The sequence below is a fragment of the Pinus tabuliformis genome, chromosome X (genome assembly GCF_031772625.1).
Source record: "Pinus tabuliformis cultivar Carrire ecotype Pingquan chromosome X, CPIR1, whole genome shotgun sequence".
In the NCBI taxonomy this organism is placed as follows: domain Eukaryota; kingdom Viridiplantae; phylum Streptophyta; class Pinopsida; order Pinales; family Pinaceae; genus Pinus; species Pinus tabuliformis.
Window position 1 is genome coordinate 131470828 of NC_142308.1, and position 24227 is coordinate 131495054.

A 24227-nucleotide genomic window follows, 5' to 3' on the forward strand; every position below is an offset into this window, starting at 1 on the left:
TGGCTAAAAGCCATGAATGTCAAAGACTATGGCGACAAAGTTAATGTTGGTGGCTGAGTTGTTGTTGAAGGGTTATTGGGTTGTGAATGGGGGCTATTATTGATCCTTGAGGGGTCGCTGCTGAGCAGAAGCCAAAGCAGGAAGCTGAAACCAAAGGGACAACGCAGAAGCCAAGGGAGTCACTTGGAGTGCAAGTGAAAAGCCCAAAGAGAGTTGTAAACAGCCAGAAGCTAGAAAGAAGCTAGAACCAAGAGCCAAGAGCCAGAGCTTCAAGAGCCAGGGGATTAAATGGAGTCTGAACCCACTATTTCTGGATAAACAACAAGAGTTGAGTCAAAGAACTTGTAAAAGACTTACACCATAATCCCAGAGAGCCTAGTCAAGTTGACTAGAGCTCACGGAGACGTAGCCCAAGAGTTGTGGGTGAATTCCTAATTAATATTGCTGTTCATATGTTTGCTTTATAGCTGCATTATTCACTGTTATATGCACTTATATATATGTTCAAGTACATTTAAATATCAGTATGCACAGCAGATTTTAAAGCACATAAATACGCAACCGTAAATACAAGCATATGCCTATGTTTTCAAGCATTTCTCATTTCCGCATTGGTTAATCAAATAGACTTGGGGAAATTCAAGCTTTGGAAGTGGGAGAGGTTCTTTTAAGCTAGACAAGAAGCCTAAGAGCCCCATTTTCATATCAATAATGAAAGTAGGATAATGAAGAGACAGCCAAACACGAGACACAAAATTTTTCCGAGGGAAAACCCTAACTAGTGAGAAACCCAACCACCTTTTTTTAAGAGAAATTGTTTAGTTCAACAAAAGTACAATCTGAGATTTATTGAACAACCTGGAAATTCATAGGGCTTAACCAACCCTTCTTCCATGAACATCAGACTCTCAAGGTCTCGTTCCAACCTTTACATCAGTTTGAGGCTATAAGTCCTCCTTTTAGGGCTTCAACCCTCTCACAGAAGCTCTTATACAAAATTGTTTCATCCTTTTGACATACTTGAGGCCTTTAGGCTTCCTTCTAGGTCTTTACCCTCTTTGTCAATATGGAATAGATCCAAGACTTCAATATTATTAGAAGCTCGATCTTCTTGAGGCATCAGATAACATAAACCTTCCTTTTCTTCCTTGCATGTGTAGACAAATGGCAGATGATTATTTGAATTGATGTCAAATGGAGGAGGTCGAGTGACTCTTTTATAGTGATCTAAGGTGCCCAAGGGCACATCTCTTAGTGTTGGGTCGACTTAAACAATTGGAACTGACCTTACTTTTGGAGGAAAAAATTACATTTTAAATTTCTTCTTTTCCATTTTTCTTTAGGGTCGGCTTGTAACTATGGAATACCTCTCGCGACTACCAAAAATCAACACTCCCTCTTAGCTAGGGAGTTATTCACCTTGACTTTCTCAAATGTATATTTTGTTGAAAAAAATCTCCATCCCAAGAAAAGATTGAATGAGCTAGCTATGTTGATGTATCCATCCACTTCATGTGGAAATTATCTTGCACCAACATCATGCAAAGGGATCTAGTTACCCACTAGCCATATACCCTATGCAAAGGATCTAGTCATGTTATAGCCAAATACCCTTTGGCGATATGGTCGGGTATCCCTTGACACAAGACTAGTCCTTGGGTCACTGATTAACCAAGTTGTCACTTGGAACCAGGTTAGGTACCCCCTGTCAAATGGTGAAACCCTGGGACAATTTACGACTCCCACATGTCACCACATGTTGTTAAATGGTAAAAACGTTTGCCCGATGCTATGAGGAACTCACTCAACCCACTAGCCAAGTAACCATTGGAAATATGGTCAAGGTACCCTAACAGGGGGATCACTCTAGGCCTCGATGCTCTTTGGGCCAATCTCCTTAGGCACATTACATGGCTCCTAGTCAATACCCTTAACCTAGGGAGAATCATCACCCCTTGATGCTACAACATGAACACTCCCTCACACCAAGTGAGTCATTCTCAACCACTCCAAGCTTGTCCCTAAAGTAAAAAAACTCCACCTAGAGACAAACGCTTTGTGAGAATGTTAGAAACCTACTCGTCCATAGAAATGCATTGGATTTTTACGACTCCCTTTTGTACTATGTCCCATGTTGTCACTCACTACTTTATAAGTTGTCAGTTGTCCAGAATGCCTAACAGCAGTGAAGTTTGAAGCCATTTCCAATGCCACAAAAGCTCTCAGAGATAAATCACAGCATCTCCATTGCCTAGTGCTCGAAAAGAGCTTTCCAACAATATATGGAGGTCCAAAAATGGACTCATGGAGCAAAATTTAGAGCATGTTGAAGTTACCCTTGGGAAAGCTGGAAAACAAAGAGAAAACAGCAAAGGAGCAAGACAAATCGCAATAGGAGATCCGGGGGAAAATCACAATCACAATCGGCCATCGACGAGGTCCCAGGGCATAGACTTAAGGTCATTGGCAGTTATGGTATCGATCGTTGATATCACTGTCCCGCCCCTACAGTCTCACATCATTAGCACACAGGCATGTCGCCGTATCGGCGATCAGCGGGGTCCTAACTTTAAAGCCTTGCGGTGTTGCGATTAGTGATATAGTGTAACATCATCAAGGGAGGCCGAAAAGAGTTTATAAAGAAAATCAGGAAAAAAACAAGGCAGGGTCGCCCCCTTCTCTCTCCTCCACGTGACGGTACGGTTTATCGACAATCGGAGGTGGGCGGTCCCGCAATCCCACAGTCCTGTAGTCCCGCAGTCCCGCAGTATCACAATAAATCCTGCATATCGACGATCGGTGTGGCGGCGAGGTTCTAACTTTAAGAACCTTGTGATATTGTCGATTTGCGATACAATGTTAGATCATCGGGGAAAGACCTAAATCATTTAAAAATAAATGCATGTAAAACCAAGGCCAGGCGGTCCATTTTCTCTCTCCTCCAAGGGGACACATGGCACAATCCCATTGGCCCATATGTATGACATGGCAGCTGACGTCATCCATGACGTGGCAATGCGGAAGTGACGTGCTAGTATGGAGGACACATGGCATTCAAATTCGGCGTTTTCAGGGATCCTATAGGGGCATTTTTGGGTAACACATGTCACCACTCACAGGGTGACATGTTGCAACGATGATGTCACCCCCCACAGATCAACAATCGGTAATCGCACACAACAAAGTTCATTCTTCCATCGAAGTTCCTTCCCATCCTGTGATTGTCATATGCGAGAACTCCCCAGATGCGATATTTTATACACTAGAGTTATAGGGATGTCAGGTTCGTCCCTTTCAAAAGCCTCACGCTCATTCAACACTCTATCCCGCAGATTGGCGATCGCAAGTGTCAAGGGGAAAAGGCTAAAGGTAAAATGCTATCAAGCGTCGGGATGCGGGATTCCCAGTAACAAAGGAAAGCAGCCCCCAGACACAGGGCTAAAGGTCTTAGCGCCTAAAGGCTAAGCCCCTAGTCATATAATGGGCTAAACTCAAGGGGGCTAAGGAACTTTGAAACTTGTCGTTCTGTAGCATTTGCAAGAGTAAATGCCCCAATTACAGTAGGACTTCGAGAGCATGGTATAGGGCAGTAAATGCATATGGGTCTAGAGCTGGAGCATTGAATAGAGTATGGGCAACATTAAACCAGTATGGGAGGCTCATGAAAACTTATTGACTCGGCATGGAGCCTCACTCCTCTACACAGCAAGGGACCGCCGAGACATGCACTTGCAGCGACCCACTCCCCATTCCACAGAACTGGTCGTTCCCGTAGTAAAGGTAGAAATGACAATTAACCGCCTCAGCAGCAGAAAAGAGCATGATTACAGAGACGTGGCTTGATCAGAAGCCTTCACAGAAACAGAAAAGGACCTCTTCATCCATCTTCCTCCTGTTTCTTATTATTTTCTGTAGTTTCTTATTTCCAAGAAAGGGAGCTAATCCCGATGGTAATCTTTGGGCAACATAGCCTTACACTAGTTGAGACAGCTAGTCTAACAAACAGCTGGAGCTCAGGCCAAGATATTTGTTTTAACTGTAACCCAAGCTCTTCCCCTCTTCTTATAAATAGGGGAAAGCAACATTATACAAAGGTTCCAGAATTTCTCACCCAATGGGTCTGAACTCTGTGATACCAATTTGGCTCGTAAATCTGTAGGAGAATGACTTGTATTTCAAACTATATTACTTTACACAGGCAGATCTTTCAGACTATCACAGAAATGGTGGTGATCCCCCCTTCTTAGTATTACAGTATGTTATCCTCCTGTTTAATTCCATTATGTTCATATTCTTCTCTGCATTCATGATATAATAGCTACTAGAAATTATTTCATGCTTCCTTACATATCCATGTGTGTTGATTTATTAATGCATAATGCATGTATGAAGGACTGAAGTTATATTTTTAAACTTCTCTATATGAATCATAGCACCCATCCTCTCTTCAGTCCATTATCTCCGCTTGTAACTCAAACAAGTGTAGAATTTCCCATTTCTTGCAGCTCTATGTGTTCACTATAGAATTCTGGATGTTTTGGGCTCTATATGATGAGTTATGTTTTCTCCTAATCCTCTCTCATTTACTCAACAAAGCCTATTAAGTTGTAATCCCCTTTGAAGTAATCGGCCTCTGTTGTTCTGTGTGATACTTCTCGGAACTGTGTGTGTGAGGAAGTACCTGAAATACATAATTCATACCTTTGGAGGAATGAACTAAACCCCCTTATTATCTTTCATTACGTGACAATTGGAGTGTTGCAAACCCCTCACATATAACCTTTCATGCACTCCTCTATTTAAGATGTCATAGGCACTAGTCTACAATCAACCCAGAGGTTGTTTATATGAGGCTTTCTATCTCTCCTGCAACACTTGTGTTGTTGGTGCAATTTGAAGTGACAACATCCCAGATGTAGTGGTCATGATCTCAATGTGCTTCGACCTGTCATCACGATCGTCTCCTGCATTTGATCAAAAAATAATGTGAGTAGCTTTTGAAGCCACACTGATTCACAACTTGTCAAACAAGCTACAACATACTCTGCTTCAATAATGCTATCATCTTCCTGCTCATCATAAAAGACCCCAAGTTGAATCATCATCCTAATGTGATTTTCATGTCTGCTGCAATCTCTACCTAATCTAAATTTGTGTACCCCTGCAGTTGTATTTCATCATTTGAGACATATTTCAATCCATATACAAATGTACCATTATGGTACCTCAACACATGTTGTGCCTCATGTCTTGGCTCAACCATAAACTGATCAACTTTCTAACATTGGATCCATCACCACAACTACTTCCTGGTCATCCTGACTGGGTGCTTCCTAAAACAAATCTCGTTGTGGCAATCCTGGTTTCTCCCTCTACCACTCAACTTCTTCAGATTGACTACAATGTGAGTGGCCATGGAATTGCATTCCATCATCCCAAAATCTCTTAAGGATCGTAATAATATACTTTCTTCAACCAAGGAAGATCCCACCTGGCTTTTGCACACTTCTAGTCCCAAGAAGTAAAGTATCTAACCAAGATCCTTCATCTCGAACTTACAGGTCAACTCCCTCTAACACTGAAGCAGAGCTTGATTACTCCCTCTATCACAGAAGCAAATCCCCCTTCCATTGTTGTTTCATCTATCACATGAGTCGTTATGCTCCCATAAAAAATAAGTCATATAATTACAAGATCACAACTCATCAAAACTCAAGGTGCCTGCTTGTGCATGTAGAAATCCTTCTTCAGTATGACAACTGGAGTAAATGTTTCCTCATAGTCCTCTCCATATAATGACAAGATCACAACTCATCAAAACTCAAGGTGCCTACTTGTGCATGTAGAAATCCTTCTTCAGTATGACAATTCGAGTAAATTTTTCCTCATAGTCCTCTCCCTCTTTATAAGAGAATCCTCATGAATCTCACTTTATAATTCTCTACGTTTCCATCCACCACATACTTGATCTTGTAGATCCACTAGGAAGTCACCTGTGACTTCTCTTCGGCACAATTTCCTCCATCATGGCATCCTTCAAACTTGTTGGCCTCCCTTCTCCCTATGAACTAGGAGCTATTCTAGTCATCAAGCACAATTCTATATGTTAATCGATTTCTCCCTCTTGAACACAAATCACTCTAGCTAAGTTTATGTCGAATCTAGGGAGAATCTTCTTGCCACAAGCTTTGCTCCATTCTTCATGATGCTTCCATCTGCTGCCAGAGCCTTTGTAGCGTTCACGATGTATATTTAATCCTCATTAGGAGGTTATGGAAGAAACAATTATAAGCAAGCAAAAGATACAAAAACAAGAAGTTGACCAGACATAAAGTAATATAATCAAGGAAGAAGGATATGAAGTACTTATCTTTGAGGATTGAGGGGAATTTGTCAGCTCCCTCTTGATCCTTGCCTTCATGCAGAAATCAGTGGAATCCATCTATAAACTTATCATCCTCGTCCTCACCATCAACGACTAATGCATGTAACTTTCCTTTTCTTCCTTGCATGAAATGTATGAGCTAGGATTTCTTCATTCGTGAGTTATCCAGCTACACCAATGACTCAACTGCAAGTCAAGTCATATCGAGAAGATGAACTATGTACATACTTCATTAGCATTCAACACTCTAGGTCTCATTATAGTCTTTCACAAACCTTAGGACTTTCTCATCCAAGACTTCTATTCCTCTAGAGTTGACAAACCCTAGGTCTTCCAAATTTCATCGGCACCCTTATAAATCCAACCCTACTTTGTCATGTGCAAAATATTTTTTCGTAGTCAATATAGGTGGGACAATTTACCAACTCCATATACAAATGTCCAAGATGTTCCATTAGAATCCCCATGCCTCTACATATGTGATTAAATTGTGATTGCCCTATTCCATCATGTTATCAATCAATCAAGGATGTTCCGATTTAGTCAATCCAAGCAGATGTATCAAGATCATCGATCCAATATAATCTTTATAAGGCTTGTCCTCTACCTTTTTTATTGATCAACATTGTAAAGATACAACACCCTCCAACATTTGAGCCATATATGCAATTCTCTAATAAAGAATGTTGCATGAAAGTAAGATGTTTTCATAAATAAATAAATAAGGAATAAGACCATGGCATTCCAATGTCCTGTTGAAAATAGAAACAAGAAATGATAAAAATAGAATCCAGAAATTCCAATTTTAATTTGTCCTTGAATTAAAATTGTGAATTAAAATCGAATTTAGTCTCACCAGCTGCTTGAAAAATAATCAATTAATTCATTATGGATTAATTAGTTGGAGAAATTCAAGTTAGAAGTCTTTCTGAAGTCATGCAACAGTTATCCCTTAAATTAAGGAGATTATCGCTTAATTAAGGAGATAAGATTAAGCTATATTTGACTTGTAATTAATTAACTCATTTTACTAAGTTAAGTCCAGTCAAATTAGTTCCAAACTGTTTGAGGAACTAATTGTGAGTTATCAGTCAGTTGATGCATGCATGCACTCAACAAGTGTACTCCACATAATTAAAGATTCTCTCATCAAAAACTCATGCATGTCTATTCAGAGAAAGACCCAGTTGAGCTAAATGTCAAGGACAGGTTACTATCAGTGGCATGAGTTTTCCTATAAAGGAAACTCATCCATGTAGTCAAGGTAAGGTTCCTTGGGGATTGTGCAGTTCTGACAGTGTGTTAGAGCAGTGTGTGAGAGCAATGTTACAATGGGTGAGAGAGATCATCCCAAAGGTAACTGCGCAAGGAAATAGGAGCTTGGAGGGCAGAGGAGAAGGCTTGTGAGAAACTTTGATTGCCTGTGAGCATGCAGGAGGATTGTACTGAGAGCTGGTTAGCTGTGAGAGCTAAGGCTTTGTATAATTCTGATGTAATTCCACCTTGTATGATAATACAGATAGTGGGATTTTTAGTTGAGACTTTCCCTTGAGTATTTTCTGTGTTTATTGTGCATTGATTCTTCTTCTTCTGGTTATATGTGTTCAGCTCTGATTCAACTCGATCTTTAAGCTTCCGCGAGTTTGATAGTAGAAGTAGATTATAGTATTTTGCTTTTGTATATTACATTTTCGAGTTAATCTACAGTCAGATATTCTACATAGATCTCAGAGGTAGATTTGTAGAGAATTTGCAGAATTTCTACATAGTATCGGAGCTGAGTTTATCAAAGCTATTAACAATATACGGAGAAGAGAATTCGAAGCTTGAAGTTCGGGGTTGCATGTGCAAATCGAATTCTTATCATACTTCAAGGTTGACCAATGGTGTTCTATGGCTTGAGACTCGAGTATGCCTTGGAAGGAAGCTCGAATTACATAGCATGGAAAGATCGCATGGAGGCTGTATTAGAAGAAAACGACTTGAAGGATTTCATTAATCAAGAAATCCCAAAGCCAGGTTCAACTAATGCACAAGAGTTGGCTGAGTGGAAGAAGTTTGTGGCGAGGGCGAGATAGATCATCCTTGACGGAGTTCGAGACCATATTGTCTCGAGTCTCCATGGGAAGGATACACCATATTCAATGTGGAAGACATTGAAGGACCTCTACCAAAACAGTAGCGACTAGAGGAAATTGGCGCTCAAGGATAGGCTTCGAAGAATCAAGATGGAGAACGGCAATACTATTTCCACATATCTGAACAAGCTCACCACCTGCAGAGATGAGCTTGGAAGTGTCGGAATAACTACTGCCAAGGTAAGCCTCGCTCTCCTTGGCCTTCCAAAGAACTAGAATAGCTTCCAGGACTCTGTGAATAGAAGGGAGAAATTGTTGGATTGGGAACGACTATGGTCGGATCTCATGCAGGAGGAGATCAGGAGGAGCACACGAGATGGTTCTTCATCCAAGGATGATGATGAAGAAAATCTGGCCTTAGCAAATAAGGTAAGGAAAGGGAAGGGGAAGGCGTCCCATTTTGATCGAATTCTTCTCATGGAGGGAAGAAGGTTGACAAGTCTAAAGTGAGATGCTTTAATTGTCATGAGATGGGTCATTATGCGATTAATTGCCCATCGAAGAAGTCTAAGAAGGGATCCTAGGAAGGATCGGAAGGTGAGGCATTAGCCTCTCAGTTCGAAATGGACTTCACCCTCATCACATGCATGGTGGCATCGATGATGGGTTGTGGTTGGTATCTTGATAGTGGAGCCTCATTCCACATGACCGGTGATAAAAGTTGATTCAGTGCCTTGGAGGAGAAAGACCTCAAGATGCGCATAGAGACGGTGACGACGAAAGGTTTAGTGTTTCAGGAGTGGGCACGGTTGCTTTTCAGAGGGCATGGAGCTCCTATCACCTTGACAGATGTGAAGTATGTGCCTGGACTAAAGAAAAACTTGGTATCAGTCGCGATGTTGGAGGACAAAGGCTACGATGTTGTCTTCAGTAAGGGAAAGGTTTTCCTTAGACACATCACCACGAGACAAGTGAAGCAGATATGTTCACGAGTCAAGAACCTGTATGCTCTTGAGGTTCAAGATGCATGCAAAGCCTTGAGGAGCAAGGAAAATGTTAGAGACTTGGTGGTTGAGAGGGAGAGTAAATTACCTCTCAACATGCAGACCCAGAAGAAGTCTCGAACAATTGTGGAGGAGCCACAATTGGAGATGCTGAGAGGAGACCGAGTGGAGGCACCCACTCATGTAGAGACCTCCAGTAGGGAGAAATTTCGAGCCAAGTGGGCAGAGGGATCACATGCAGCCATACCTCCAGGTGTGAGGTGGGGCGATGTGAAGTGATAGTCTCAAGAAGGCTGAAATTGGGCAAGGTCCATTGAGAGGCTTTATCTCATGGATCGTACCTTGCTACGAGAGCCCAAAGTACATAGTAGCGAGAGAAATCAGTGGGATTGATGCAGTCAGAGATCAAAGTGACAGAGGCTAGAGCACTTAGATACTGAAGAGCGCAGAGAAGGATTGACAATAGTGCAAAAAGGCAAAGTCATCAAAAGTGCAATGTTTTCAGTTGACAGAGGCAATACCAGTAAGAGACTTTGATGACAAATGCATCACACTGATCCAGGTTGGATGTTTTTTTGTTTATAGAGTTGTTGGAGCTACAACACTAGAGAGAAGTGTTGCATGCATAACATTCCAAAGGTTCATGATCGGAATCAAGATGAATTCCTTTCTTGTTGAGAGGGAGTGTTGAAAATAGCAACAAGAAATGATAAAAATAGAATCCAGAAATTCCAATTTTAATTTGTTCTTGAATTAAAATTGTGAATTAAAATCAAATTCAATCTCACCAGCTACTTGGAAATAATTAATTAATTCATTATGGATTAATTAGTTGAAGAAATTCAAATTAGAAGTCTTTATGAAGTCATGCAACCGTTATCCCTTAAATTAAGAAGATTATACCTTAATTAAGGAGATAAGATTGAGTTATATTTGAGTTGTAATTAGTTAACTCAGTTTACTGAGTTAAGTCCTGTTAAATTAGTTCCAAATTGTTTGAGGAACTAATTGTGAGTTATCAGTGAGTTGATGCATGCATGCACTCAACAAGTGTACTTCAGATAACTAAAGATTCTCTCATCAAAAACTCATGCATGTCTACTCAGAGAAAGACCCAGTTGAGCTAAATGTCAAGGACAGGTTACTATCAGTTGCATGAGTTTTCCTATAAAGGAAAATCATCCATGCAGTCAAGGTAAGGTTCCTTGAGGATTGTGCAGTTCTGACATTGTGTTAGAGCAGTGTGTGAGAGCAGTGTTACATTGGGTGAAGGAGATCATCCCAGAGGTAACTACACAAGGAAATAGGAGCTTGGAGGGCAGAGGAGAAGGCTTTTGAGAAGCTTTGATTACCTGTGAGCATCCAGGAGGATTGTACTAAGAGTTGGCTAGCTATGAGAGCTAAGGATTTGTATAATTCTGATGCAATTCCACCTTGTATGATAATACAGATAGTGGGGTTTTTAGCTGAGGCTTTCCCCTGAGTATTTTCTATGTTTATTGTGCATTGGTTCTTCTTCTTCTGGTTATATGTGTTCAGCTCTGATTCAGCTCGATCTTTAAGCTTCCACAAGTTTGATAATAGAAATAGATTATAGTATTTTGCTTTGGTATATTGCATTATCGAGTTAATCTACAGTCAGATTTTCTACATAGATCTCAAAGGTAGATTTGTAGAGAATTTGTAGCAAAATTCTACATCCTGCATACAAAATTTCACGATAACTCGCTTCATCAACCAATCCTCAATATTTGTGTAAAACATGATCTCCAAGTGGCACAAGCATGTGATACTTAAAATGGTCCTTCACAAATATTAAAAAAATAGCGTAAATTTATTAATATCCATTAGAATAATCACAACTATGAACTACCATTGCCATTCTGCAATCAATGGAATTGATTTGGCACAAATTTGGGTGCTCTATCAAAAATCATGCAGTCAAGATTTAGATCTTGAGCTTGGAAGCTTGTAGATCTCCTTGAATTGTAAACACTCTCCCTTCAACTTGAAAACTAAGAACTAGAGGCTTCTCTCCCTTCAGTTCTAACTTCCTTGAATCAAGCAATCTTCCAGTCTATTCTAGCAAGAATTAAGTAATGGCACCTCAATAGCATATGCAAGGTATTAGTCAAAAGCTCCTTGTCTTATACACACGACTGCTAACAGACTTCATAATCATCATATAATGAACAATAGTCTTCTCCACAATCCTAGGTTTATGAGTAAGGATTACAATTTGAGGAAGCATCAATTCAAACCTCCTTTTGCAACTCGACTTTAGCAAACCTCCTACACAAAAAGACAACTTTACAAGTCTTGGGTATGTTAGCTTCTTCTACCCTTCGAACTAAGGCCTCTCCACTTCCTTTGTTTACCTACTAAGGCTTCTCGACCTTCTTGAGGTCACTCCTGGGCCTTTTGGCCTTCATGAGGTCACTCCTGAGGTCACTCGACTCTCAACAGAATCTCAACCATCATTTCTTCTTAGACACAACCCTGTTAAACAAATTCTTCCCTATTCCAAATTTCAATCCTTCAAGTTGGATTGTTCACATAGGCTCAGATACCATGTTGATTTTTAATGATCTTCTACTCTGATAATTACTTTCCAATGATTTCTTAATTAATCCTTCTTGTGTCGCATTCATCATTAAGCAATTATACATAGAAAATATCAACAGTAAAACAATAACGACAGTAGGATCATGAAGAGATGGCCAAACACAAGAGAAAAAAAAAATTACCCCGAAAAGATTGTTAAGTTATGGTATGTTCTATGCTTATAACAGTTTACTTCTTTTCCTTATTATATTTCAAAGGTTAGCAATCACATGTACATAAAGTAAAGTGCGGATAGAACATTAAACGATCGACAGAAAACAAGCCAAGACAAGAGACACAAGATGTGGCGGCTAGCCAGGGACAAACCCCACAATGTGTGGGGAAACCCTTTGATCAAATCTTCTTTTATCTTCAATAATTCAGCAGAGAGAAATAGTACAATAAATCTGATTCATATCAACAGTAGCAAACCCTAGATCAATAGCATCAGCATTAGCGGCTTCATTATCAAACTAGGGCAGACGATATCTTGCAAACCATTCGTCGGATTGACTTCATTCCACCACCAAAAGTTGCGGCTTTCAGAGGAGGTTCAGATGAACCTACAACGCAATTCCAAAGAGGAGATCTTCTAGGCCACGCAAGTCAATCTTTACTTCTGTAGTTGCAGCTTCAGTTTCAGCAGTTTCCGGCTTCAAACTAGGGCAGTCGATATCTTGCAAACCGTTCATCGGATTGACTTCATTCCACCACCAAAAGTTGCGGCTTTCAGAGGAGGTTCAGATGAACATACAGCGCAGTTCCAAAGAGGAGATCTTCTAGGCCACGCAAGTCAATCTTTACTTCTGCAGTTGCAGCTTCACATGTGTGAGAGAGACCCATTTCAGCGCAGTAGAGAAGATACTCATTTCTGCGTAGTAGAGAGAGAGAGAGAGAGATGTGATGAGATGAGTGAGTCCAAATGAGGAAAAGTCCTCTTATATTTATACACAACGTTGGTGGGTGAATAGATGCGACTGTTGGGCTTCTGAGCCTACATGAATTGTAGGTCGGCTTGATAATAATTCCATAATCAAAATAAATTCATATCTCCATGAATACTTATCGGAATCGGATGATCTTTATATCAATCCTACACCTCTCGACGAGAGGAATCTAATAAAAATATTATCAGCCATGAATAAGATGACCCACATGAAGTTTTGCCCTAGTTTCCAATTTTAACAAAGACCCTAACTAGGCAAAAACCGAACAACCTTTTTTAGGAGAAATTGTTCAACTCAACAAAAGTACAATCTAAATTTATAGAACAACATGGACATTCCTAGGGCTTAACCGACCCTTCTTCCATGAACAACAGAGTCTCAACTGTTGATTTTGGGTAGCATCGGATGTGCTCTAGCCACGAAAATTCGTGGAGAGGCTAAGGCACATGAGATCTCCAATACCCAAAAAGTGTTTGGGCAGATTCTAAACAGTTTAGGAGATATTAAAATAATTAATATTTTTAATGGAGTCCCTAAGTCTAAACTTAAGGAAATTAAAATATTAATGTGGATTAATACAAAATTGTGTTAGAATGGTCCAAAAGACATGGATCAATCCAGATCTAGTCTTAGCCGTCGATTAGGGACTTAATCTCGGCCGTTGATTTGTCAACGAGAAAAGTATAAGAAGAGGCTTGAGGGTCACTTGGAAAACACACCAGATGATCAACCATTTTATTCCCCAGAGCGAGGTTTGCTAAGAGAGATAGAATCAGTGATTGGAGTTGCAGTTGAGGGGCAGTGAGTGCAGAGAGACAGAGAGGCAGAAATAGTGTCGGGAGATCAACACATGAGCCAAAGAGAGTGACGCAGTAGCAGCCAGGGCTCACACAGGGCCACGCAGAGGCAGCCAGGAGTTGCGCAGTGCTTCAAAGAGGCCAACGTAGTTGACGCAAAGGGCTAGAAGGCTGACGCAGGGCCTCCTAAGGCTGACCTAGGCCCATTCAGGGTGACGTAGGGCCAGCACTGGGCAGAGAGAGGCTGACGCAGTCCAGAAAGGCAGACGTTGGTGTTTCCGGGGCAGATTGGAGCTAAGGAACTGCCAGAGGGTTTATCCGGGGTTTCAGCCAGGACATTTGTCTCAAACTGAGAGGTACTACTGCCAAGGGAATTCTCTGTTGGGTAAGCTGGAATTGGCACCTACATTGTACTCTGAACTTGCTTAATAAGAAAACCCTCAAATAGCTGCATTGGTTTTCCCGCATTGGGTTTTTTCCAAGGACATTGGTCCATAAATAACGGTGTCATTTTGTGTGCTTGTTTCTGTTTCCTTCAGTTGATGATCTGTAATATGTTGAGCATGCACTAGTGTTTATTTTCAGTATTTACATTGTAAATAACTTGTTAAGTAACGGAACAAGTAGGTAGGAATAAATCAGTAAAGTGCATGGAGGGTTTCTAACTGGTAGACTTAGAAACTTCAACATGGTATCAGAGGGTGATTGCAAATCATAGGAGAATTGACGGCATCAGTCGAGCAGAGCAATAGCGGCAGAAAATAGTTGTCTCGAGTGATAGAAGTTGTTTCTAGTAGAGCAAAAACACGGGAAGGGTGACACAGTGCCTGTGTCATCAAGGGTGAGCCAAGAAGAGGCGGCGCAAAGGCTAAGGGAGGCAAAAGGAGACTCATATAGAACCTACGAGGGCTGATGCAGTTGGTTGAGGAGGCCGAGTTGCTGGTGTCAGGATTGCGCAGAGCCTAAGAGCTCTCACCTTCAAGTTGTTGGGGTTTAGGAGGCTGTGGGAAAGTTGCAAAGTGGAGCTGGTGGGGTATTGTAGTCAGAACAATACCTAACAAGGCAAGGAGGAGGGAGTTGCTACCGAGGGTTTCTAGCCAAGAAATCTGAATCAGTGGTGCAGTTGCACAGACGATCAGAGTAGGGGGCATCTCGACATCGGCAGAAGGATTTCTAGGACGGAAATTGAGACTCAGAGGGAGTCACATCGAGAACTTCCAGGAGGGAAGTAGAAGAGTAGCATGGCACTACACGGAGTAAGAGACCAAGACAGACTAGACGGAACTTCAAACTTCGCAGTCTGGAAGGCCAAAATCTTATCCGTACTTGACATAAATTGTGCCAAGCACTTCGTCTTGAGGATGATGACAATTCCAGTTGACCCAACTGATAACAACAAGTATGAGAAGGCAACGGCGAGGGCCAAGAGCATCATCCTTGACGGGGTCAAGGACCATGTAGTACCACACATTGCCGAGAAGGAAACAACAAATGAGATGTGGGAGGCCCTAAAGAAATTGTACCAACATACTTCTGTGTAGAGAAGAATGTTACTAGAAAATCAAATGAGGTCATACCAGATGAAGAAGGGAGAACCGATCGACACCTTCCTCGATGGACTAAATGAGATCCGAGATCAGTTGACTTCCATAGGGGCCACGCTGGATCAAGAATTAATGGTGAGGACAGCCCTGAATGCAGTCTCAGAAGACTGGGAGGTATTTGTCCAGAGTATACTGGGCAGAGGGACCCTTCCACCTTGGGAGATGTGGGCGACTCTTCGCCAAGAAGAGATCAGACAGCAAACAAAGGCAAGAAGTAGTAGTAAGGGGATCAGAGTCAAAAAGGAGGAGGAGGAAGATGTTTCCCTAGCATCTGAGGGAAAGCAAGAAAAACGGAAGAAGAAGGATCTCTCCAAGATCAAGTGTTTCCACTGTGGGGAGTTGGGTCATTATGCGACCCAGTTTCCAAGGAAGAAGAGTAAGGGAGAGTCTTCCGAGACTAAGGCAGCGCCAACAAGGGCAGAGAAGGAAGTGGAGACAAACGATGACTGTGCCATGAGTGCACACGCACCACTTGAGCGGAATTGGGGAGACATCGAGTTGTAGTCAGGCGAACTACAAGCGATGAGCGGCAAGATCCTCGAGGTACCCAACCCTTGGATTAGACCTTGCTACAGGAGCTCCGAAGAGGAGTAGCAAGAGTGGCTGATGCGGGTAGAGATGTGTTAGCGCTTGAATTTGGCCTCAGGCTGAAAAAGACAAAATCCAAGGGAACATCAAACCACTTAGCCTCGTAGCTAGCCCTACGGGGACAGGAGAGGGCTCTCTCCGGGTCTATCTCGGCAAAAGATCTTCAAAGGGCTGAGATGACCAATAAAGAACACTGATTTTAGGCTAGTAAACTGATGGGGAAAGTTTGATTTTGAATTTTTAGGGTTTTGTTGGAAAACTGAGCACAGCAATTTTGGGTGCGGGGATGAGACACAGCTTTTGCAGAGGTCTTTTTGGGCAAGGTAGGAGATTGTCTTGATGCCTTTGAGATAAATGAATGGATAGGAATGACCGGTGAGGAGCTAAGGAGAGCAAGAAACCATCGAGAGTTCTCCTTAAACAGATGAAAACATAGATATTAAGCAAACTTAAAGGCAGAGCATAGAAACCATGAATTCTACCTTAACACTTCATTTACTTAATTTGCAGAAAAGAAGAGAAGGAAAATGATGCACATAACAAACTTACAAGTACATGAGAGAAACACACCATCAACACAAATAACCACAGGAATCCCAAATAGTGCTGCAAAACCCTGGTCTTTCCTTTGCCAAAATTGCAAAGATACAAAGTGTAAAACAATCTAAGCTTATCCCTCAAGAGTCCAACCATGAAAATGACTAAGAAAATACATAATATAGGTAAGCTAACACATTCCCTTGCCTCGAGGGGTCAAGCTCATCATCCTAGGAGCTGTTTCAACCAATTCTAAACTGAGCACTACAATCTAGGCAATCAAAACAACTTGCCTCTATAAGCTAGGAAACCAATTCATTCATTAATTTTTTGCCATTTTATGAATGAATCTTCTAGAATAGGTAAAAAAGTGTCATTTCAACATAAAATTACATCAATTACATCAAGGAGGATGAAAAATCCCACCAAAAACTCAAAACTAGTCAATGTTGCGTTTTCCTGAGCTGAAGGTGCAAAACTGGCAAATTTTCCCAACGCGTAGCGCGCCATTTCTCAACGCGTAGCGCGCCTTTCAGCCCACTTTTGGGGCACTTCCTGGCATCCAAATGAGGCACAAGTGGGCTTGCTGGAAAGGTCTGGATGTCTACTCTCCAGCCCAAGTGGAATTACTCAATTTCGTGGCCATTTGCCCCTCCAAAATTGCAATCTCCCAAGACTGCTTCCTGTGTCCAAAAAGTGGCAGAAGGTCATTTTTTGCTTGTTTTTTGACCTTTTGGGGGCTCAAATCTCCATGAAATGTCTTGGCAGTGGTTGAGCAAGTGTATTTTGTCATGACAAATCCAAAAATGCTGAGTTTTCGTGAAATGGACCTCCCCAACTTAAGGGTAGCGCGCGGCGCGCTGCGCGTTGAGGGCAAAAACCTGTTTTTGGCACAAAAATTCAAAATTGACCAAAATTGCTCCAAATTTCCTGAATTTTGAGTTGGAGGTGTATCATTGAGCACCATGCTCCCTCAAGGTGGCTTCAGCCAAAATCTGAAACGGATCGGGCCTTTTCCTCCGTTTTAGTGCCTTGGCCAAGTGTGCTTTGAGTACCTTCATTTTTGCTTTGCACACATGCATACGAGCCCAATAATGATTCTTCATGTGGCGGAGCATGTCTTTGTCCCTGTTTGCCTTGGCTAGTAACCTCTCTAAATGAGTGTTCACCCGAATGAGCATAGACCCTTGCTCAATAGGTGTCAAATCACCGGGTCTCTTGCGAGCCAAGTTCCGATCTTCTCGGATCCTCCGCAACTCATCAAGAGTGTGTTCATCCTCCAACTGCTTGTTGCGCTGCTCTAAGTATGTGATTGTCCAATTTTCCATTTCCAACTTTTGCTGCAACAAGTCATTTTCAGCCTTTTGTTGTTGAATGATCTCTTTAAGCTCTAAGCTAGGAGAACTGATATCAAGGTCAACAATATCTATATCTGGATCACCTAATGGCCCCTCATCAATCATGGGCTGCTTGCCTCTCTCCTGTACCTGTGCTGCTGTCGAAAGCAAGGCCCCTTCCACCTGATGTGGAGATAACACTCGCTGTGCTGATGAAGAAGGCGAGACCCCTTCCACCTGGTGTGGAGATAATACTCGTCGTGCAGATGCAAATAAGACCCTGTGACCTCTCTAATATGTAACATATGGAGGAGCGTTGACATGCTCTGGCTCAGGAATGTCAAACTGATGCGAGGGCCCTCCCTCATCATGGACAATCTCGGGAGGTGGTTGTGGCACCATGAAGAAGTCGCGACAAATGAAATCCTCCCAAGCAATACCCTGTTGTGCCAACTGATGCATCACTATGATCTCGATCAGTGCATAATGATATATACTTTTGAGTTGCTGTGCGGGGTTCTTCCTTTGCACTACGGGCACCATCTTCTCTATATTTCGGCACATGAAAACTGGAATGTTCATCATTCGTACCCGGGTGAAATACATCAACAAACGGATATGGTACGAATATAAACGTGAAAATCTGCCCTCACAAGTGAAATAGCGCATAATGAGCCTCATCAAGGGTGCATACTCATCCCTTAGGAATCTGAAAGGAAAAACAGCAGTTAGGTGTCTCATGCATCCAGGTTTGATGTATGGTTGATAATGAAACTTGTCTAGAAGCTTGCGCTTGGTCCACTCTTCCCCAACATTTGGTATCCCGGTGGCTTGAGCAACCATTTCAGGTGATAGGGTGAAATCCACTCCTGCAAGGTTCACATGGCCATTGTGCAAATGTAGGACAAACAAGCGAACCAGCTCTCTATGGTGTTGAATTTGTGAGATCCTCTCACAATATCCAAAGCATGATTGATAATGAAAACACGACATTGCAAGTGGACAAGCTTGCAAATGAGCCAAAGAAATGGGCTCTTCCCTGACATGCCGACCACCCTTACCACCCTTGTGATGCCTCCTTGGCACTTCTACCTCCGGTGTCGAATCACTGTCATAACTCTGCTCATAATCTGATTCGGTTTCTGACATGGTTTTGAAGGCAAGATGGCTGAAATGTACTGCTGACTTTGCACCCAATTAACTGTTGTTTGACTTTTTCAAATGCTCTTACCAAGGGGACATAAATACAAGGGAATTGGTAGGGATAGGGGAACATGAGGGAATTAGGGACAATAAACATAAAGAAGGAATTTAGGGAAGGCAAGCATGGGAAATCACAAAATTGTGGGATTTTAAAGTGAAGTAGGGTTTGGGAATTAAGTATGTTTTAGGAATTTTAGAGAGGAGAATTATGAAATTTCATGGGGAAATTTGAAGGAGAGAGGTGATGAAAATGAGGGAAAAGAGGGATTACAAATGGGCAACCTTGGACAGCAAAAAAAAAAAATTTGAAACCCTAGCACCATTTAAACTTTAAATCTTCCACAACAATGTAGGGTTTTGACTTATCATTTTCATGGCATTTAAACATATTAATTTTCTCATTCATCTTGCAAAACCAAATCTAGCCATGGAGGAGAGGCCTACCTGCAATTTGCTTGAGAGAAAAATCGATTTGATGGCTTGCTGGCAGTTTGTTGAGAAAAAAACCCAACGCGTAGCACGCCTTGCCCAACGCGTAGCGCCCCTCTGACGCGTAGCGCACGTGAAAAATAACACTGAGAAAGGCTCCCTGACGCGTAGCGCACCCTCCCTGACGCGTAGCGCACCTCTGAAACTGCTCAATTTGCTCAAGAACTCCTAAAATCGCCTTTGCAAGGATTCACTTAGCTTGTGAGAGGCAAATGAGTTGCTAATGAAGAGTGATGTGTTTTTATAGGCTTCCTTTAGATTTTTACTTGCCCAAAACCCACTTTATAATGTTTTGAGTGTTGACACTTTTTGAATTAATTAGCTCTGACTTTTGGTTTCTTTTCTTTGAAAAATTGGTTGAAATGATGATTTCTTCTGAAAATTTTTGCAGGGATAGCTTCTAAGGTGCTTTGGCAAAGGAGACCAAGGCTGCACTTCGACATTTGGAGAGTTTGAAATTTTGAGAATTTTTACAAAAAATGAGATAATGACCTTTGTTTTTCAAAAACAGAGTTTTGAAAACAAGGTGAAAATTTAGCTGTACAATAGTGAGAATTGTTGAAATGATGCTTTATGAAGAACATCCCTCTGGCCTGCTGGTCCTTTATGACTTCTCAAGACAAAAATGGACTCAACCCTAGACGTAAGACCTCAAAACTTAAAGCAAGATGAATGACCCTTTGAAGATTTTATTTACTTAAACAAACCTGAACCAGCAATGCCAACTAGGAGCGGAATAAAAGACACAAACTCCCTCCACCAGGATTATGGCATGCCTAACGGAATGCAACATGATCACACTGATGGGACACCTAATCATGAAATGCAAAGAGCTTTGATCTCTGGTGGAGGGCTACTAGACTGACTCTAACAAGATGGATGTAGATGGAGCAGTAGAGAGAGATATAATGCAGGATTCCCAAGACAGCACGAGGCTAGCAAGCTACAACAGTGCGAGAGGCACGAGAGTGTTGCACCAATGCAGGATGGCATAGAGAGGTGTGCAACGGTGCGAGATGCAAGGAGTTGTTGTAGCAGCGCAAAGGTCAGAGAGGGAGCACTTGTCAGCGACAGAGAGAGCTTCAACATCAGGAGGGTCTCTAGCCCAACAGAGAGGTCAGAATTGGGAGATCGGTTACTTACTTCTCAGTAACTGAGTTGCAGTGCAGCAGTGGGCAACACGATGCAGCATGATGAGAGGAGTTGGAGTGTTGGGAGAAAGGACCAGCAGCAGCACAGATGTAGAGGGAGCTGTGGTACGAATGCAGCAGTGGCAATGGCAGGGCCATGGGTAGCAGTACAAGATGCAGCAATGCAGAGAATATTGGGCAGCAAGGCTAACATCAGCACAGGGACCGATGCCGGATGATCAGGGTGATACTCAGTGAGGAGTATTGCTAGAGCATAATCTTCGCTAAGAGGGAGTGTTGATTTGGGGTAGCATTGGATGTGCTCTAGCCACGAAAATTGATGGAGAGGCTAAGGCACATGAGATCTCCAATACCCAGAAAGGGTTTGGACAGATTCTAAACAGTTTAGGAGATATTAAATTAATTAATATTTTTAATGGAGTCCCTAAGTCTAAACTTAGGGAAATTAAAATATTAATGTGGATTAATATAAAACTGTGTTAGAATGGTCCAAAAACATGGATCAAGCCAGATCTAATCTTAGACATCGATTAGGCACTTAATCTTGGTCGTTAATTTTTCAGCGAGAAAAGTATAAGAAGAGGCTTGAGGGTCACTTGGAGAACACACCAAATGATCAGTCACTCTATTCTCTAGAGCGGGGTTTGCTAAGAGAGATAGAATTAGTGATCAGAGTTGCAGCTGAGGGGCAGTGAGTATAGAGAGACAGAGAGGCAGAGATAGTGTTAGGAGATCAACACAAGAGCCAGAGAGAGTGACACAGTAGCAGCCAGGGCTCACACAAGGCCACGCAGAGGCAACCAGGAGCTGCGCAGTGCTTCAGAGAGGTTAGTGTAGCTAACACAGAGGGCCATAAGGCTGACGCAGGGCCTCCTGATGCTGACACAGGCCCATTCAGGGTGACACAGGGCCAGCACTGGGCAGAGAGGCTGACGCAGTCCAAAAAGGCAGACGTTGGGGTTTCTAGGGCAGATTGGAGCTGAGGAACTGCCAGAGGGTTTATCCGGGGTTTCAGCCGGGACATTTGCCTCAAACTGAGAGGTACTACTGCCAAGGGCATTCTTTGTTGGGTAAGCTGGAATTGGCTACTAGATTGTACTTTGAAATTGCTTAATAAGAAAACCCTCAAATAATTGCACTGATTTTCCCGCATTGGGTTTTTCCGAGGACATTGGTCCAAAAATAACGGTGTCATTTTGTGTGCTCGTTTCTATTTCCTTCAGTTGATGATCTGTAATATGTTGAGCATGCACTAGTGTTTATTTTCAGTATTTACATTGTAAATAACTTGTTGAGTAATGGAACAAGTAGGTAGGAATAAATCAGTAAAGTGCATGGAGGGTTTCTAACTGGTAGACTTAGAAACTTCAACATCAACATCTAGTTCTAGCCTTTACATCAATCTAAGGCTATAAATCCTCCTTCTAGGGCTTCGTCCCTCTCACAAAAGTTCTTGTACAAAATTGTTTCATCCTTCTAGCAAACCTGAGGCCTTTAGGCCTCCTTCTAGGGCTTTAGCCCTCTTTGTCAATATGGAATAGATCCAATACTTCAATATTACTAGAACCTCAGTCTTCTTGAGGCAGCAGACAGAAGAAACCTTCCTTTTATTCCTCGCACATGTAGACAGATGATAGATGATGATATGAATTGATGTCAAATGGAGGAGAACAAGTGGCTCTTTTACAGTGATCAAAGGTGCCCTAAAGGACATGTCTCTTAGTGTTGGACCGACTTAAAGAATTAGAGTCGACCTTTACTTTTGGAGGTAAAATTTAAATTTTAAATTTCTTCTTTTTCATTTTTTAAGGATCGACTTATAGCTGGGGAATATCTCCCGCAACTACTAAAAATCAACAATCACTACTTTCAAAAAGCAACATTGGCATGCTTACCCAAGATGCAACCTTTGCATGCACCACATTGTTCAATATTAAACACTAGAAGCCCTGTGACTATCTTCTCTAGAATAAGCAACACCTTCTTGTTGGAAAATGTAACTAGGTCCAATCTTCATTAAAGTATTTGAGTCATCATGTAGTGTACTTGTCAAAAGAATAAAGAAAATATTTATTACTATTATTATTATTATTATTATTATTATTATGACTTATTAAATCATGGGTTTCATGCTTGGGTCATCATGATTTAGGTCAAAGTCCCCATTGAGGACTTCTAGGATTTATTTTGAGTTAATAGAGTCATTGTACTTTTAAAGAGACCCTTCTTGAGCTTTTGAATCATGTAAAAAGGTTCAGTATTGAGTCAAAAATGAAATATATTCCCTCCACACCAAGTTGGCCTTAAGATGATCAAGTCGACCTGAAGGAGAGTTATTCGACCTCACCTAAAGGTTATAAAAGAAGTAGTTCAAATTCATTTGGAGGAGCATATCTCAAGCAAGTTCGATATCTCTCTGGAAGCCAGAAAAAGTGCGAAATGAAGAAAGAGGACTAAAGAAGTGTGAGTTTGGTCAAGGTAAAAGAGGAAAGGAAAATCAAAATTTTGGTGCATCTCTCTCTCTCCCTCGTGCCCTAGATTGGAGGATCGAAGTTCTCTTGTTGATGTCATTGCCAGTTGCTGCATGTTGTTGCTGCGATAACAAGTATAGGTCGAAGTTTTTGTTGTTGGGTGTTGTTATCTCGAGAAGTTGCATTGGGCCAAGCTCGAAGTTCCTAAGTCAAGATCGAAGTCTTTCAGCCAAGATTGAAGTCTCCAAAGCAAGGTCGAAGTTATTGGGTCCAAGAAAGTGTTGCTACTGCTACCGCCAGGTCAAATAAGATCATCTGCAAAGGAAGAAGAAGGTTGACTTGGTGCGGAGGAAAGTTTGTGTCAAGGTCAAAGTCTTGGATTATCTCAGGAAAACTATTGAAAGAAGAATCACTAAGTAGGTTTTCCCCTAGAGAGGGGTTTGCCTTGAATGTGTGCCTATATCTGGTGTCCATTGATTTATGTGCTATTTCTTTGTTAATTGCTTGATGAACTAAAAGAAAGAAGATATAAAGGTAATTTAATAAGAAATCAAGAACATCACAATTAATTATCAAGTATAAGAAAATATTTTTGCCTTTCTGATTTTCTAACATGGTATCAGAGCTTTGGTGAAGAAAGAAGAAACAGGCAGTCTCAAGTACTTGATCACGAAACCATTCAAAAGGATTATTCAAGGGAAGAAGTCTACTATCTTCAAGGACAATGTCTAACTCAATCAAGGGAGAGAACAAACTTGAAAAGAACAAGGTACTAGACTTGGTCAGAGGAAAAGTAAAGAAGCCTATAAAAGACTCTAGTGATGTTGATAAAGTGAAGTTCAGAGAATTAGAATTAGTGGCCATGACTCTAATGGTAGAAGGAATAAAGGACAACCTTGTCCCATACATAGCCAACATTGACCATGCTCAAGAAATGTATGAGGCCTTGTCAAAGTTATTCACTATTAAGAACATTGGTCAAGTAGCAAGCTTGAAGAATGAACTAAGGTCCACAAAGATGACTAAAGAAGA